This window comes from Protopterus annectens, chromosome 8.part1 (assembly GCF_019279795.1).
Source record: "Protopterus annectens isolate FY-2018-M chromosome 8.part1, PAN1.0, whole genome shotgun sequence".
NCBI lineage: Eukaryota > Metazoa > Chordata > Ceratodontiformes > Protopteridae > Protopterus > Protopterus annectens.
The window spans coordinates 491,002,454-491,020,067 of record NC_056742.1 but is presented as its reverse complement, the minus strand read 5'-3'; the positions used below and the strand labels follow the sequence as shown (position 1 = coordinate 491,020,067).

The 17,614-nt window shown below is 38.6% G+C and overlaps 1 protein-coding gene across 3 annotated transcripts in view; it reads left to right on the top strand.

Moving 5' to 3' along the window:
- Window positions 1-17,614, top strand: part of UTP4 (UTP4 small subunit processome component) — an 881,210-nt gene that overhangs the window by 452,645 nt on the left and 410,951 nt on the right. The gene's annotated exons all lie outside the window — the stretch shown is intronic.

The following is a 17,614-nucleotide window of genomic DNA, read 5'->3' as shown; positions in this document are numbered from 1 at the left end:
GGAAAAAAAATATATTTTTTTCTTTATAAATTAGTTTATTCTTCTAGAAGACCTATGCTGAGGTGATTGGGCACCATTATCAAATAAAGTAGTTTATTCTTCTAGAAGACCTATGCTAAAGTGATTATTTGCTGAACAAATGGAGCAACAAGATAAAGTGACAGAGGTAAACTAGATTTTTTGCTGCTATTTTTGTGTGTTCCATTTTATTTTTATTTAGACCACCCCTACTGACTCTGGCTGTTTTCCCTAGCTTTCAAACCTGTTATTCTTTACTGGCACCCCCAGGCATAACTCTTTGGTGAGTGAGCCTACCAACTCCTCAGAGGTCAACCTCTGCTGTGACTCACTTTTAGCCTGAGGAGTGATGCATCCAAAGGGATTTTGGACATTGAGCTGGGAGGTTTCATTGATATGGTGACTGGCCAAGGTCTGTAGATGTGGGAGTGGTTAATGTAGTGACAGTAATCTGAGGATGTGACCTGTAAGGCTCCTGGTCTCCATCGAGTGGAGAAGTACACAGACATTTTTCTCCCAAACTATCCACCCAAACTAGGACAGCTGGCGTTTGGTCACTTCATTTTATCCTAACTCTCACCAGCCCTCCCAAAAGCCCAAGTTCAGGAAATGACCTTTGAGTTTTCTGGTCTTCTCCAGGAGGCATACAGGCATCTGTTTTCCCAAACCCTCCCAACAGCAAAGGAGAGATGGCAACAAGATGCTTTATCTTACTCTACCAGCTCCCTAAGACTGTTCATGATCTCAGGTCGCAGTAGTGCAAACGGATCCTCGCCTCCTGTGCTGTTAGGTTAGTGCCACTTTTGTTGTTGTTTTTGCATGTGAAGAATCATCTTGCAGTTGCTACAGAAACAATAATTAGTGCCTAAAACATTTCCTTTGGATTACTTTAAAGAGTGAACCATTGTTGACTGAATTTCCACAGATAGGTTACATGAATTCATCTGGTACGACTGCACTGACTCATTTTCCTTGTACTTTGTGCTGTTTTTCTACTATGTTTTTTCAAATTGATATGAGCAATTGTAATGTAACCATTATTTGTTAAAACTGTTTTACTCTGTATTCCTTTTGCATATTACTCTTAATTTCTGTCCAGGTTGTGACTGAAAAGTGTCAACAGACCAGTTCACGTATCCAGTCATCAAATAGCAATTGATTGTTTATTAATTAATCAACCATTGTCATGACTACATGCTGTTTGGGGGATCACCTCTTCACCTCTCACTGTGTCTTTCGGATGAGGGAGGAAACTGTAGACCCTGGCAAATGCTGCCACAGACTTGGTGGAAGACATTCCAGGTGAGAGTCAAACTGTGAAACAAACTGCAGTGACACCGCAGTAACAGAACTATTGTGTGCACACACACATGGCCTCTGTTTGCTTATTTTAAAGCGCAGCACTCTGATCATTTGTAAGTTAATATTTTTTAACATTGCATGTGTTTCAGCTGTATTGTCTGGCAATGATGCAGTGCAGCCCTCTGCCAGAGTGTCACAGCTGAATACTAGATGTTGACACTTGCCTCATTGTTACCCAGGATTCATTGCAACAGTTAGCATGCCTGTGACAACCCTCTTCAAAGTGTTGTCAAAGTAACTTGTGTACCATTTCATTCTTAGCTCATTGCAGGGCGGAACCACTAGAATAGCAACAGACCATGTTTTGGAAGCAAGTAGATGGGCATGGAAAGAATTAATTTAATTGTAGGACAGTGTGTATGGAGTTGGGTCCTAACTAACAAAGCATAGAGGGACTTTCACGCATCAGATTTTTTATGCATTAAGACAGGTAGACACTGTCAGTCATTACTTATCAAGTAATAACTGGATGACCTGCAGTGTGGGATCAGGAATAACTAGACGACATGCACTGTAGGATCAAGAATAACTAGGCGACATGCACTGTGGGATCAGGAATAACTAGGCGACATGCACTGTGGGATCAGGAATAACTAGGCGACATGCACTGTAGGATCAAGAATAACTAGGCGACATGCACTGTGGGATCAGGAATAACTGGATGACCTGCAGTGTAGGATCAGGTATAACTAGGCGACATGCACTGTAGGATCAGGAATAACTAGGCGACATGCACTGTGGGATCAGGAATAACTAGGCGACATGCACTGTAGGATCAAGAATAACTAGGCGACATGCACTGTGGGATCAGGAATAACTAGGCGACATGCACTGTAGGATCAAGAATAACTAGGCGACATGCACTGTGGGATCAGGAATAACTGGATGACCTGCAGTGTAGGATCAGGTATAACTAGGCGACATGCACTGTAGGATCAGGAATAACTAGGCGACATGCACTGTGGGATCAGGAATAACTAGGCGACATGCACTGTAGGATCAGGAATAACTAGGCAACATGCACTGTAGGATCAGGAATAACTAGGCGACATGCACTGTAGGATCAGGAATAACTGGATGACCTGCAGTGTAGGATCAGGTATAACTAGGCGACATGCACTGTAGGATCAGGAATAACTAGGCGACATGCACTGTAGGATCAGGAATAACTGGATGACCTGCAGTGTAGGATCAGGTATAACTAGGCGACATGCACTGTAGGATCAGGAATAACTAGGCAACATGCACTGTAGGATCAGGAATAACTAGGCAACATGCACTGTAGGATCAGGAATAACTAGGCGCCATGCACTGTACGGTCAGGAATAACTAGGCGCCATGCACTGTAGGATTAAGATAAGAATCTCCTTCCCAACTCCAGTGACATGCTGTCCCGTCCTTATTGCACACTGACTACATCCCAGCAATGCACTATACCTTAGTCACTGCAAGGGAGGGGAGTACATGGTGTGTTGTGCGTGGTGCAACAGTATGTTAGACATGTAGAAGTAGCACTGTCCACTGAGGAAGTGCTCTTACTTATGAAGCAAGTAGACATGTGAGATACAAAAAATAATAAATATTTCATTGGATACTTCAGCTATAAGCACAGGAGTCAAGCAGAAACCTTCAGAAGATAGTGAGGCTCTGTACAACAGTGTAGATTGTTTTTTGCTGCACACACATGCTCACACACAAAATGCACACACGTGCACATGCTTGCACACACACAAAATGCACACACGTGCACATGCTTGCACACACACAAAATGCACACATGTGCACATGCTTGCACACACACAAAATGCACACACGTGCACATGCTTGCACACACACAAAATGCACACACGTGCACATGCTTGAGCACACACAAAATGCACACACGTGCACATGCTTGTGCGCACACAAAATGCACACACTTAAAAGTGCAGCTATCCCAATATGTGATATTTGCATATACTGCACTCTATATGCATATACCCTTACAGGACTAGCAAAGGCTTTGTCAAATGTTTGCACCTCAGGAGCTTATTCCATGATACCCAATAAAATGTAAAAAATCTGTAAACATTTGTTTTATTAATGAATATATTCGTGGATAATTGCCATAATCTTTTAGATGCATTTATTTATCTGGAAAGTCTAGCTGGGCCATGCAAGATCCCTTTACAGCAGAGGCCTGGGGAGAAGCGTTTCAGAAAAAAAAAGTACAATGAAAATGAAGTAGTGTATGACCTGTATGTAACAATGTTAAAAAAGTACAATGAAAATGAAGTAGCATGTGACCTGTATGTAACAATGTTAAAAAAGTACAATGAAAATGAAGTAGCGTATGACCTGTATGTAGCAATGTTAAAAAAGTACAATGAAAATGAAGTAGCATGTGACCTGTATGTAACGATGTTAAAAAAGTACAATGAAAATGAAGTAGCATGTGACCTGTATGTAACAATGTTAAAAAAGTACAATGAAAATGAAGTAGCATGTGACCTGTATGTAACGATGTTAAAAAAGTACAATGAAAGTGAAGTAGCATGTGACCTGTATGTAACGATGTTAAAAAAGTACAATGAAAATGAAGTAGCATGTGACCTGTATGTAACAATGTTAAAAAAGTACAATGAAAATGAAGTAGCATATGACCTGTATGTAACAATGTTAAAAAAGTCATACAAAGTAATAAACAAGGACACGAGGAATAATAATGGTAGTGAAGGATAAATGGAGAGAAAGTCAAAGTGCAGCCGTAGGGATGCGATTAAAATGGAAAAAAGAGATGAATCAGTAAAGTGGATGTTGCAAAGATGAGAGGACAAAATTCTAGAACAGCCACTGTATTAGGTAAGCACAGAGTGAAAATAAATGTTAAGTACTTCAGAAGGGGGAAGTACTGTTTGTGGTTAGAATATAAGAAATATAAAAGACTAAAAAATTACAAAATATGTGAAATACAATATGCTGTTATGAAGGTGCAGCTTTGAGTCCAAAACGGATGATCTGATTAGAGCAGATTAGCCTGGGGAGCTGCACCATGTCTGTCAGCTGTCCAGATTTTAACAGAATGTCTGCATTTATGGGCAGATTAGCCTGGGGAGCATGCACCATGTCTGTCAGCTGTCCAGATTTTAACAGAATGTCTGGATTTATGGGCAGATTAGCCTGGGGAGCGTGCACCATGTCTGTCAGCTGTCCAGATTTTAACAGAATGTCTGGATTTATGGTTAATATTTTAAGTCATCTCCACAAAAATGTATGGTTTTCTGGCAAATCATTGACAAATGAAGTCGATAAATACTGACAGGCTTTTGAGTTTCAGATTTCATATCCTTCAGAAAATGCATGCTAACACACAGTCTATTCTAGCAACTTTCCAAGTTTATAAGAGTAGTGTTTAAAATATGTCCCTATTTTCAGGCCTTTGTCCCCTATTATTTTTGGAATTATAAAGATTTCTTGCATTAAGCAGTTGAGAGAGGTATGGCATGCACAGGAACAGAGTCAAAAGGATAGCAGGTGGGCCTTGAGTATAACGTTAACATTTTGGAAGGTTGACAATTGTCTAATGATAATAGTTTGATCCAGGTCTGATAGCTAAGTAAAATTAGGGAATCACTTTAACTGTTATATGATCGGGGCAAGGAATGTGTTCTTAGAGTGGAGAGATCTCGTTGGAGAGTACCATTCCATAAGGAATGTGTTCTTAGAGTGGAGAGATCTCGTTGGAGAGTACCATTCCATAAGGACTGTTACAGCTGGGTAATAAAGGATGTTGTGAGCATCTCTTAGATGACAGTAACGGATAAAGTTCGAGAATTCCATACAGTTTATTTGTCAGGGCCAAACCATGGTGTGTTTTATTTGGGCATTGGAATCATCCACATGGATTTGTGAACATTGGCTCTAGGTGAGGGTGTGTTTTATTAGGGCATTGGCATCATCCATCCGGCATTGTAAACATTGGCTCTAGGCGATGGTGTGTTCTATTCTGCATCATTCACCTGGCAGTGTGAACATTCGTTGTAGGTGATGGTGTGTTCTACTCTGCATCATCCACCTAGTAGTGTGAACATTCATTGTAGGTGATGGTGTGTTCTACTCTGCATCAACCACCCAGGATTGTAAACATTGGCTCTAGGCGATGGTGTGTTCTACTCTGATTTAGCCACCTTTTAGTGTGAACATTCGTTGTAGGTGATGGTGTGTTCAACTCTGCATCATCCACCTGGCGGTGTGGACACCAGGTCTATATCAGCATTTCAAAAGACGAAAATGCCGAATACCTTTTGGCCGACACGTAAATGTCGGACTACAACATTGCCGAATGGCCAAATCACCGATTTCTTTCCAAGGGAAAGAAATCTGTTGGCCAAACACCAATGCCAAACACAAACAAACATTCTTAAGTGGGGGGCTTTGCCCCCCCCCCCACCCACCCTAACTAATTATTCTAACTCCGAGACCGCACTAAACTCAGGGAAAGGGCAGGTGTAAGGAATCAGCCAACCGCTTTCTTTGCGTTGGGAAGAAATCGATGATTTGGCTGTTAGGCAGTGTTGTAGTTCGACATTTACGTGTCGGCCAACAGGTGTTCAACATTTACGTCTTTCGAAATGCTGATATAGACCCGTGAGCACCTACTGTAGGTGATGATGTGTTCTGCTAGGCATATTGGCTGCACATAGCAATTGATTGCAGCATTGTTCTAATTTATTCAGTTATCTTGTATGAATATCTGTAAGACTAGGCGAGCCATGTAGTAAATTAAATAAGATGTAGGTAATTTCAGTAATTTTGTGTAAATATTGTGAGATCGTCAGAGGTTCTGTAAAGGAATCCATGTTTGTAGTCATTTTTTAATTGCATTTTGGAAATTGGCATCATATGAGCTGGTCAGCAGTAACAACACCTAATTGAATATTGTTAAAAGAGATTTTTTTTTTTTGTTTTACCAGTGTGCCTTGGGAAAGGAGCATCATTTTTTTAATTGAGATTTATGAACAAATGAGAGTTCTCCAACTATGTCTCCACGGAGGTTAAGCAGTGCTCCAACTGTGTCTCCATGGAAGTTAAGCAGAGCTCCAACTGAGTCTCCATGGAAGTTGAGCAGTGCTCCAACTGTGTCTCCATGGAAGTTGAGCAGTGCTCCAACTGTGTCTCCATGGAAGTTGAGCAGTGCTCCAACTGTGTCTCCATGGAAGTTGAGCAGTGCTCCAACTGTGTCTCCATGGAAGTTGAGCAGTGCTCCAACTGTGTCTCCATGGAAGTTGAGCAGTGCTCCAACTGTGTCTCCATGGAAGTTGAGCAGTGCTCCAACTGTGTCTCCATGGAAGTTGAGCAATGCTCCAACTGTGTCTCCATGGAAGTTGAGCAGTGCTCCAACTGTGTCTCCATGGAAGTTGAGCAGTGCTCCAACTGTGTCTCCATGGAAGTTGAGCAATGCTCCAACTGTGTCTCCATGGAAGTTGAGCAGTGCTCCAACTGTGTCTCCATGGAAGTTGAGCAGTGCTCCAACTGTGTCTCCATGGAAGTTGAGCAGTGCTCCAACTGTGTCTCCATGGATGTTAAGCAGTGCTCCAACTGTGTCTCCATGGATGTTAAGCAGTGCTCCAACTGTGTCTTCATAGAAGTTGAGCAGAGCCGTGTGATAGCTTGTGTGTAGGGGTACTGGATGCAGGCAGAGGAGTACAGAATCATCTGCATACTGAATTACTTGAGTAACGTCTGCATATTGAATTAGTTGGTCGTTATCTGCATATTGAATTAGTTGAGTAACGTCTGCATACTGAATTAGTCGAGTTTCATCTGCATATTGAGTTAGTTGGTCACTGTCTGGATATTGAATTAGTAGAGTTTCATCTGCATATTGAATTAGTTGACTATTATCTGCGTATTGAATTACTTGAGTAACGTCTGCATATTGAATTAGTCGAGTTTCATCTGCATATTGAATTAGTCGAGTTTCATCTGCATATTGAGTTAGTTGAGTATCATCATTTTTTTGTGCTCCATTTCTACGTGAATGTAATTAGTATGGTTCATATTTATTAGGTATTTTATACTTGTTTAGGATAAATGAAATGCTGAAGTAGTAACTGTGCAAGCATCTACTTTACTGCTGTATTATTATTTGTTTTTGTTCATGTGTATATACTGTTATATATGTCTGTTACTGTTTGTCCCAGGTTGTGACTGAAAGTGATCCACTGTTTAGAACCATTTCATTTACATGGTTAATTTAGGAAGGAATTTTATTTATTTATTTATTTTATTTATTTTATTTAACATTTGTTTACCAGAAATGAAAGAAATATGTACTGTTATCCGTTCTGCAGAGGAATAAAGAGCAATCCTTATGGATCTTTTCTTGGTCAGACAAAACAATGAACATTGGAATAATTTTCACTGATCAGAAGAGTAGCAACCAATGTAGATGTTTGTAGTATTAGTAACTGTTTCAGTCATGACATCTGTAATTTGAAAAGGGGCCAGATTGCTGTCTGGACTTCCAGAGCTCTTTGTTTCGTGTCCTGGTTTTCTCTTGCCATTTTTATCAAATGTGAAGATGCCAGTGGTGAAAGAGGGGCAGTGGTTGATATCCTTTAGATCTTTTTGCTGCAGTTCTGAATTTCTTCTTTAAATTGGTGACATCAGTCCAGCAAGTTAGCTTATTCCAAGGACTCCAGAAAAGTGCCCCACTAGTGAAATATTTGTTTCTAAGTGCCCCACTGGTGAAATCTTTGTTTCTAAGTGCCCCACTGGTGAAATCTTTGTTTCTAAGTGCCCCACTGGTGAAATCTTTGTTTCTAAGTGCCCCACTGGTGAAATCTTTGTTTCTAAGTGCCCCACTGGTGAAATCTTTGTTTCTAAGTGCCCCACTGGTGAAATATTTGTTTCTAAGTGCCCCACTGGTGAAATCTTTGTTTCTAAGTGCCCCACTGGTGAAATCTTTGTTTCTAAGTGCCCCACTGGTGAAATCTTTGTTTCTGCTTCCAGTACTTACAGATATCTGATGTGTAACTGTCTTAAGTGTGAGAAACAAATTCTCCACGAGGATTTCCATATGTACTGTTTGTTCTGTGTAGGACTGAAACATGACAAGAACAGTTGCCAACATTGTGCCCAATTCAACCAGAGCACAATCCAGCATTCCACTGAAAATCTCAGAAACTATCCCACTCACAGGAAGTTGTGTATTTGGTCTCACTCTGCCGTGGAGTCAGGCAGGGACTCTGTTGGCCACAGAAGGTTTCTAAGATTTGAGGCAGAGGGGGGCTCACACTGTCAGTTAACCTCTTTGCCCCTTGTCTTGTCCTGTGCACCCAGGGTACTCCCAAAGTGTCTGGCTCCAGTAATTGATTATTTCAAGATTTAGAGCATTCACGTCTGCCCCCTACAGCATTTCTACTGGAAACACAAATAGAGGCAGCACAGTGTCGAGCAGGATCCCGTTTATTCAAACTAAATAAAAATAAAAATCCAGTAACATGTACTAAGCGCTTTCACCCATAACCACAGTGGGCATCTTCAGAGTACAATAGACATAAAATACAACCTCCTAATATACACAGTAAGAAACACAACGCCCTAATGCAGCAACCAATAAGTAACTCCAATTAATTAATGTTTGTTTGCATCTTTCGGCTTTTCCCAGTTAGGGGTCGCCACAGCGGAACTCCGGTCCGCTAATGATTGGCAGTTGATTTTTATGTACCGGCTTGCCAGGCCTTCAATGAAGGTACGCCCATTTACGCTTGCCTCCATGCAGAAGACGCTCTAGCTGAGAATCAAACCGAACAGCGTCTTACTGTGAGGCGACAACGCTACCACAGCACCACCACCACGGGTTAACTCCAATTAATTAATGTAATTAGATAAATTAGTTGAATCTCACTTTGTTCTTGTTTAAAATACAACAGAATAAAAATTATCTAAAAATGTAGTTGAACTCGTATTTATATACATTAACAATGACTTTGTCATACTAGTATGATAATGTTGAATATATAACATTTATAATATGTATAATATATTGTTTCTTCATAAATATCACATAAATATATTTGGCATTCCTAAAATCCACAAAGATGTGAACAATCCACCTTTTAGGCCCATAATTTTCAGCCAAAGGTTGTAAAACAGAAGCCATGGCCTCATGTGGATTTTTACTGTAAGTGTATTCTGAGCCAGTTACCCCCACATACTCAGACTCCTGGCACTGCCTTGATGTTGAGACAACACTCATCTGACATTAATTCTGTTACAGTTATGGTCACAATAGATGTTATTAATTTATTTTCTGTTATACCACATGCCTTAGGATTAGAAATGTTTGAAGCACGTTTATCAAGATTTGGAAACATGCACACTGTTAAACGTAAGCTTATAGTGGAACTTACAGAAATGGTTTTAAACAACAATTTTATCTTTCTTGATGGTGAGTACTACAAACAGAGTACAGGGGTAGCTATGGGTGCTAGATGTGCCCCTATATATGCTAATTTGGTACTAGCATTTTGGGAAACACAGTTCCTTTTCACCTCTGTTTATTGGTCCAAAATAGCATTATATTTACGATACCTGGACGACATACTCATTTTTGGAAAGGGAACAAAGAAGAAATCCAGGAATTTGTGGAGTTTTTGGGTACTACCACCACATTCTTGAAATTTACTAGTGCAATTTATGACAATAGATGTGAATATTTAGATATATTATTCTATGCAGAAGAGGATAGAATTGATTCAAACATATTCAGAAAGAAGACCTATTCCAATTCATTCCTGCACTATGATAGCTGCCATCCCCAATTTCAAAAAAAGAATTTAGTGAAAGGGCAGATGGTGACTATCTAGAACAGTGAGTGGTGATAGGTTATTTCAAGATGAAATTGATAAGCTAATTAATATGTTTTGTGATGGGGGTTATCCTCAGGAATTATTGTATAACATTAAAAAAGAGGTGATGGTTAAAAGAAATCAAATATACAAACCTATTATTAAATTTGGAATAGATAGTGCTACATCAATCAACGAAAAGAGAAAAGGAATGTGTTGATACTTCCATTTAATGAAACAGCATCTAAAATTTCTAATATAGTTTAGGAGACATGGCTTAGTGTTTTTAAGAACAAAACAGAACTTACGGATATTATTGGTAGTTACCTCAAGATAACATATAGTAGGGGTATGAATTTGAAGCAATTATTAGAGACTGGTACCAATAAGAATATACACAAAATGTCAAAAATGAGTAAATGTGGCCTATGTAGTACTTGCAAGTTTTTAAATGATGGACCCTATGTAGTAGTTCAGAACTATGGGAGCACTATTAGATGTCCTGGTTATTGCAATACCAAGATGGTGGTCTATATAGCGACATGTACAAGTTGCTCCACATATTATATAGGGAAGACCATCAGGAAACTTAGTGAACGAATGCTGGAACACATAAGGGGCATCAAGAATAAAAAAAACAGTGAGTTCATTATATACACACAGCCAGAAATGTAATCCATTCAAGAGATTTATATTTTTTGTAATCGACAGAATTCCAGACAACAAAAAAGGGGGTGATGACAATAATTTATTGGAAGCCAAAGAATGTCTATGGCAATTGAGATTGGATGCCACCAACCCACCGGGAATCAATGACCATATCTCCATTGCCAGCATATTAAAACATAAATCCTATCGTATATGATTTATTTGATACATCTGCTATGTGGTGTTTTATGGATATATGTATTTATTTATTTATTTACACGTTTATATATTTATACACATTTTTAAGCTTAATGTTTTTAATGTCTTATTAGGACATCAATTGTTGTTGAATAACTGCTATTTTATTTGTGATATTTATGAAGAAACAATATATTATATATTATAAAATTTATGTTATATCATATATTCAACATTATCATACTAGTATTACAAAGTCATTGTTAATGTATATAGATATGAGTTCAACTACAACATTTTTAGATAACTTTTATTCTGTTGTATTTTAAACAAGAACAAAGTGAGGTTTAACTAATTTATCTAATTACATTAATTAATTGAAGTTATTTATTGGTTGCTGCATTAGGGCGTTGTGTTTCTTACTGTGTATATTAGGAGGTTGTATTTTATGTCTATTGTACTCTGAAGATGCCCACTGTGGTTATGTGTGAAAGTGCTTAGTGCATGTTGTTGGATTTTTATTTTTATTTAGTTTGAATAAACGGGATCCTGCTTGACACTGTGCTGCTTCTATTTGTGTTAACAGTGCTGGTTTCTGGTGTTGAAGGCACTGTGGTTCACCCTGGCATGGTTCAATGATTTAGACTCCCCTCTAAACTGAACAAAATCTTATCAGACCCTTGAGAAGCGAATTCCGTTCTTGGAGGCACTACCAGGCACAGAGCATCACTGTCCAAATACTTCTGGCAATTTCAGAAAATGACACCATCACAGTGAGAGAGTACTTAAAGAAAATACATGACATCCTGGACAGTGATGGCTCACCTTCCAAGATGGATATGACACTTTCAGGATGACACAAGGGATGTAAGCCCTCTATGTACATATCCAGTATAGCCTAGGGAGCATTTGTGTGAGACCTCAGTGTTAAGGGTTCACAGGACAAGAATTTCACAAAAAAAGCTCATCTTGAAAGAGATAATAATATTAGCCCTAAAAGATTTCAAGTAAATTTGGACTCTGGAGACACTAAGTGTTCTCACAGATGGTGACACAGTTGTGTTAAGTTAGAAAGCAAGGGGAATGCCTACTCCTTCCTGCTGTGCGAGGTACTAATCCCCAGGATGTTACAGAAGATAAAGAAGCAGCCAAAAATGCGATTGATGGTTCCTTTTTATAGATTTGTAGCCAGTTCAAGACCTTTGATTCTACACTAAAGGCAACATTGGTTCTTCCTCCTGCTGAGCATGGAAAGGACAAAACCAAGCCATTGCCGGAATATGTGGCAGACTTGCCCAGTGCAAAGGATCCCTGCTGCATCCACACCTGAGGACTGTTAAGACTGACAGCTAAGGTGTAGCACATGTCACATCCATGCACATGTTCTCAGAGGATGTGCTAAATGTTACAAATGAATGTAGGAGACCCAACGTAAGGAAATTTAACCTACTGAAATGAAAGTTTCTCCTCCTGGTGTCTTTCCAAAGATCAGGAGCTAGTTTTTACATAGGTATCTGTGGTTCTCTCCTACCTACATACAAGTATTGTTTTATGCCTCTTTGAGGGAACCATTTCAGCTTGCTTGCCACTGTACTTTCCAATCTTGTCACAGCTTCCAGTTAATCCGTTCCTCAAGGAGGTGTTGCATATTAGACCACCAAGAGAGGCATCTACTGCAGGTTTAATTTCTCCAAGACTTTCGGGTTTCGAATACCATGACAGGAGTGGACCCCCCAATCCTAAGTCAGGGTATGATTACAGTTCATGAAATTAGAACTGTTTCAGTGTTTGATGTTAGCCAAAATTGCTCTTCTCAGCACCCACAATGGGCACATCATTACCTCTTCCTGTATTTCATATGGAATTAAATGTATTGATAGCATATCTAAGTACAACTGTAAATTATTCATTGTATCCGCTGCTCCAATGACTGTGGGGAACTCTCTGGATATCTTTCTTCCACATTGCTCTCATTTCTGCCTGCGAATCTAATATTTTATGATTTTGTGTCTTTCTGTCCGTTGGGCGCTGTAATCACTTGATGTGGCAGTTTCGGTGATCGTTACTTTTGCCCTTTTTCATGGACTATTGTTTCTGTTTTTCCCGCATCTGTTTTTTTGAACTGTTGGTAATGGTGATCCCATGTGATATAAACTCATCATTCTCTAATGCGTTGTGGCTCATGTTTCCAGTGCTTCTTAGCTACTTCTATATTGTAGTGTTTGCACAATGTTTAACGCAATCGTCTTACCACATTATTGTGCCTTTCAGTGTACACATCCAGCAACAAGATCTGTGACGCTTTCCACTTCATTTTTAACAGAACTTGTATTTACCTGTTTCTCCCACGTGTTCAATGGATTTTGTAGACCAACGTGTACGTAGTCCATTGTCGTGGGCCACCATTATTAACTTTCATTATTTAGTTTCAGTTCACGTCTCCTTAACCAATCCTGTGTCAAATCCTAGTCATCGAGAGGTGGCTCCAGGAAATGGCTGTTCTTGCCACAGTACTTATGAATTTTCCACATCTTTCCTTCTTATCTGCTCCTCCTTATATTCCTTCTTTTGTGTTTTGGCGTATTCACTTGCTATCTGATTTTTGTTTGCATCTGGTTTGAATTTCCATTTCCACTTGACACTGAAATGCTTCTGCTAAACCAAGCAAAGATGTCATCTAGACTTCTTCTCCATGTTTTTAAAACTTTCACTATGTTAGGATCTGATGGAGTCATCAAATATTTACATAGTCTATAGATTGCAGATCTACACATGTAATCAGTTTCAGGAAGTTCCATACCCCCTTCAGTGCAAGGAATATATAATCTTGGTATACAGTGATTTTTTATATATCATTTGATAAGCATAAATCATTTTTATTGTTTTTCTGTCCACCTCATACAATAATTTTTGGGGCCAATCGATCACCCCAAAATTGTAAGTTAGAACAGGAAGAATACATTGACTTATAGCTTGATTTTTTCCCCTAGATGTCAAGGCAGTTTCCAATATTAGTTTTAGTCTTCTGAAATATTCCTTGCTAAGCTTTAGTCACATTTGTTCATGTTTTAGTAATGATCTTTCATATATTCCAATGTATTTATACACTCTCTCCTGCTCAAGTTCCTTTATATCACATTCCTGATGTAGGTTGATAGTTTCTTGGTGCTGCAGCTTTTGTGTTTTAAATGTTGCTTTTGCACATTTATCTAGAACAAATGCCATTCTTGTATCGTCTGAGAAGGTTTGATATATTTGTAGTCGTGCTTTCAACTCATTATCTGATTTATACAGCCATCTACAAAAAGTAGATGGAAAGTCTTTAGACAAGGTTGCTTTCTGGGAGACAAATTGTAACAAAGACCTAATATGTTAAACAGCTGAATAGGTTAAGGATAAGACAAAACAGCAACAGTGACAAAGAATCACCCTGGAATATTCCCATATGAATTTCAATCTCTCAAGTAGTAATTTGCTCTTTTCCATGGCTCAACTGTGGTTTGCCACTGTTTCATGGTCACTGTGATGCAATTGATCAGTGTAGGGTGTATCGTATACATCTCTAAGCACTACTTTAGCCATGAATATGAGATGCTTTCAAATGCTTTCTTTTGTAGTCTGTCCATTGCCATACCTGGATTCTTCCCCTTTTTACAATTCTTCATTATGATTTTATTTAGCAACAAATGATCTTTTTTTCCATATGGTTTTCTTTTGTCATCCATTTGTTCTATTTCCATGATTGAATTTTTTCTAAATAACTATAAACTCTGCATCAGTTACAGTGTATAACTTTTATATTGATGGAAGGCAAGTTATTGGGCTGTAGTTTTTAGAATGACTTGCAGGTTCACTCTTGAGGAGTAGTCCCGTCCCCCCTGTTGATATCCAGGGTGGTGCCCCTGTTGGAATGTACATGTGAGTGATTCTTATTCTGGGCTAAATCTTTGTGTAAAGATGTGGATGCTTTTACCCAAAAGTTAGGTACTGCATCTGGGCCTGTGGTTTTTCAGTTAGGATCTTTTCTTAAATTTTTTCCGCAATTTCTCTGGCCATTTGTTAATCCCACTTTATATCATTTACATTAGAGCTCCTTATTGTTTCATTTAATGCTTCCCGTTAGGTGTCTTTGGTATGTTCAGCAGCATCCTTCTAAATACATTTCTTTTTGTGGTGGCGCTTCTTATTCCTTTTGCTTCATTTCCCAATTATCTACAAAATCTTTTGGATCATCAATAAATGGCTTTTTTATACTTTTTCTTTATATTTATATAATACTTTCTACGTTTTTCCGCCTGTGCTGATGTTTTCGGTTTATTATTGACACTATCTTGGTCTCTTTTCATGCTCTGTGTTGCTTTTTCCACATCTATTTTTCTGTGTTTTTGATGATCCACTCCCTTTTCTATATTCTTCTTCTAACAGTGATACTTCTTATCTTAATTGCTTTATAGTTTTCTGTATTCAGTGCTTCCACTGTGGTGTTTTACTTATCTCCTTGTTTTCCTTTGTTTTTTTATGGTAACCCTTTCTGTTATTAGTCTAGCTTTTTAATAATGTATTCTCTCTACTTCTGCTACATCACATGAATTTCTCTTAATAGTCCCAATTTACTGTGTTAATCTGTTTTAACAATCTTCTAACATTTTAGGGCTTCTTTACATTCTGTTTCTTTCATCTATCTTAATATGTATGTTCATCTCTATTAAATCAAACAGGTCATCTCATAAATCATTTTCTTCTGGATTGAGAGTATTTTTGCTTTGTCCTACAAGTAATCTACAGAAGGTTCCAGAAAGTTTTCTTATGCATGCCCTCTTCAGATGCAGCCTGCTTCATTTGGGAACCTTTTGGCCCATCACTCTATAACGTTAACTGTGGCAGAATCTATCGCCTTTCCTGCTCCTTCCCTTACCTTGCACCTTCAGCTGGACTTTTGTACTGGTCACCTACCGAAGGCTCCAGGCATCATCATGTTGCAAATCTTCTGATGCCTCCTGCTCTACCTGTTGCTTTTTAATCTCTGGACCCGTAATTCTATCATGCTGCGACATTGCCTGTGTTGGATTCTCTGCACAAAATCCTTCACTTTATAGATGATCCATAACTTCGACTTCAGTTTCTATTTATTTAATTTCTACCTAACTAATCCTCATGTCTACATTCCCCCTTTGTTTTCTACTCCTGTCTACACTCCCTGTTTTTTTTTTTTTTTTTTTTTGTGAATTGTAAAACATTCCATACCTGGGTGCCTTTGCCTGTTTTTCTTTCTATATATCATTGGAGCTGCTTTTTTGTAAGGATTAGTTTCTTTCTCCTTTGTATGAATATTGCACTATACCAGATCTCTTTCTTTCTCATGCCAGTTTTTCATTTTATAACTTCAAAATCTCTGGGTTTTGTTCCTTATATTTTCACATTCCCTCTGTCATTTCTTTTTCAGGTGGCCCAAAGGTCATTCATCTGCGCAGTGTTTTTCATAAATCTATTGTACTAATGAATTCATATTTTTCATTGAAGTATTTGGTGTGTTTTCTTGTGCAAGTGTTTTTTTTCCCTTTAATTTCTCTTTATTTTTTCTGCATATCCTTTGTGTGGAAATTCTGGGCTTCTTGCATAGCAGTAACAATGCATACTTTCTTCCTTATCCACAGTAATACTTGCATAGCAGTAACAATGCATACTTTCTTCCTTATCCACAGTAATACTTGCATAGCAGTAACAATGCACACTTTCTTCCTTATCCACAGTAATACTTGCATAGCAGTAACAATGCATACTTTCTTCCTTATCCACAGTAATACTTGCTTAGCAGTAACAATGCACACTTTCTTCCTTATCCACAGTAATACTTGCATAGCAGTAACAATGCATACTTTCTTCCTTATCCACAGTAATACTTGCATAGCAGTAACAATGCATACTTTCTTCCTTATCCACAGTAATACTTGCATAGCAGTAACAATGCACACTTTCTTCCTTATCCACAGTAATACTTGCATAGCAGTAACAATGCATACTTTCTTCCTTATCCACAGTAATACTTGCTTAGCAGTAACAATGCACACTTTCTTCCTTATCCACAGTAATACTTGCATAGCAGTAACAATGCATACTTTCTTTCTTGTCCACAGTAATACTTGCTTAGCAGTAACCATGCATACTTTCTTTCTTGTCCACAGTAATACTTGCTTAGCAGTAACCATGCATACTTTCTTTCTTGTCCACAGTAATACTTGCATTGCAGTAACAATGCATACTTTCTTTCTTGTCCACAGTAATACTTGCATAGCAGTAACAAGTTCTGGAGCATTTCTCCCCGGGCCTCCGCTAAAAACAGGATCTGTGGAACCTAGTCAGACTTTCCCGGTCAACAAATGTTAAATAAATAAATAAAATAAATAAACAATGCATACTTTCTTCCTTATCCACAGTAATATACTCACTTTTATACTCCGTCATCTTTATGGCTGTTTTGTTCCGTCAGTTTTAGTGAACTACTTCCTCCTTCTGCAAAGTTGGGGGGGGGGGTTCTTCCTTTTGGGACTGGCCTA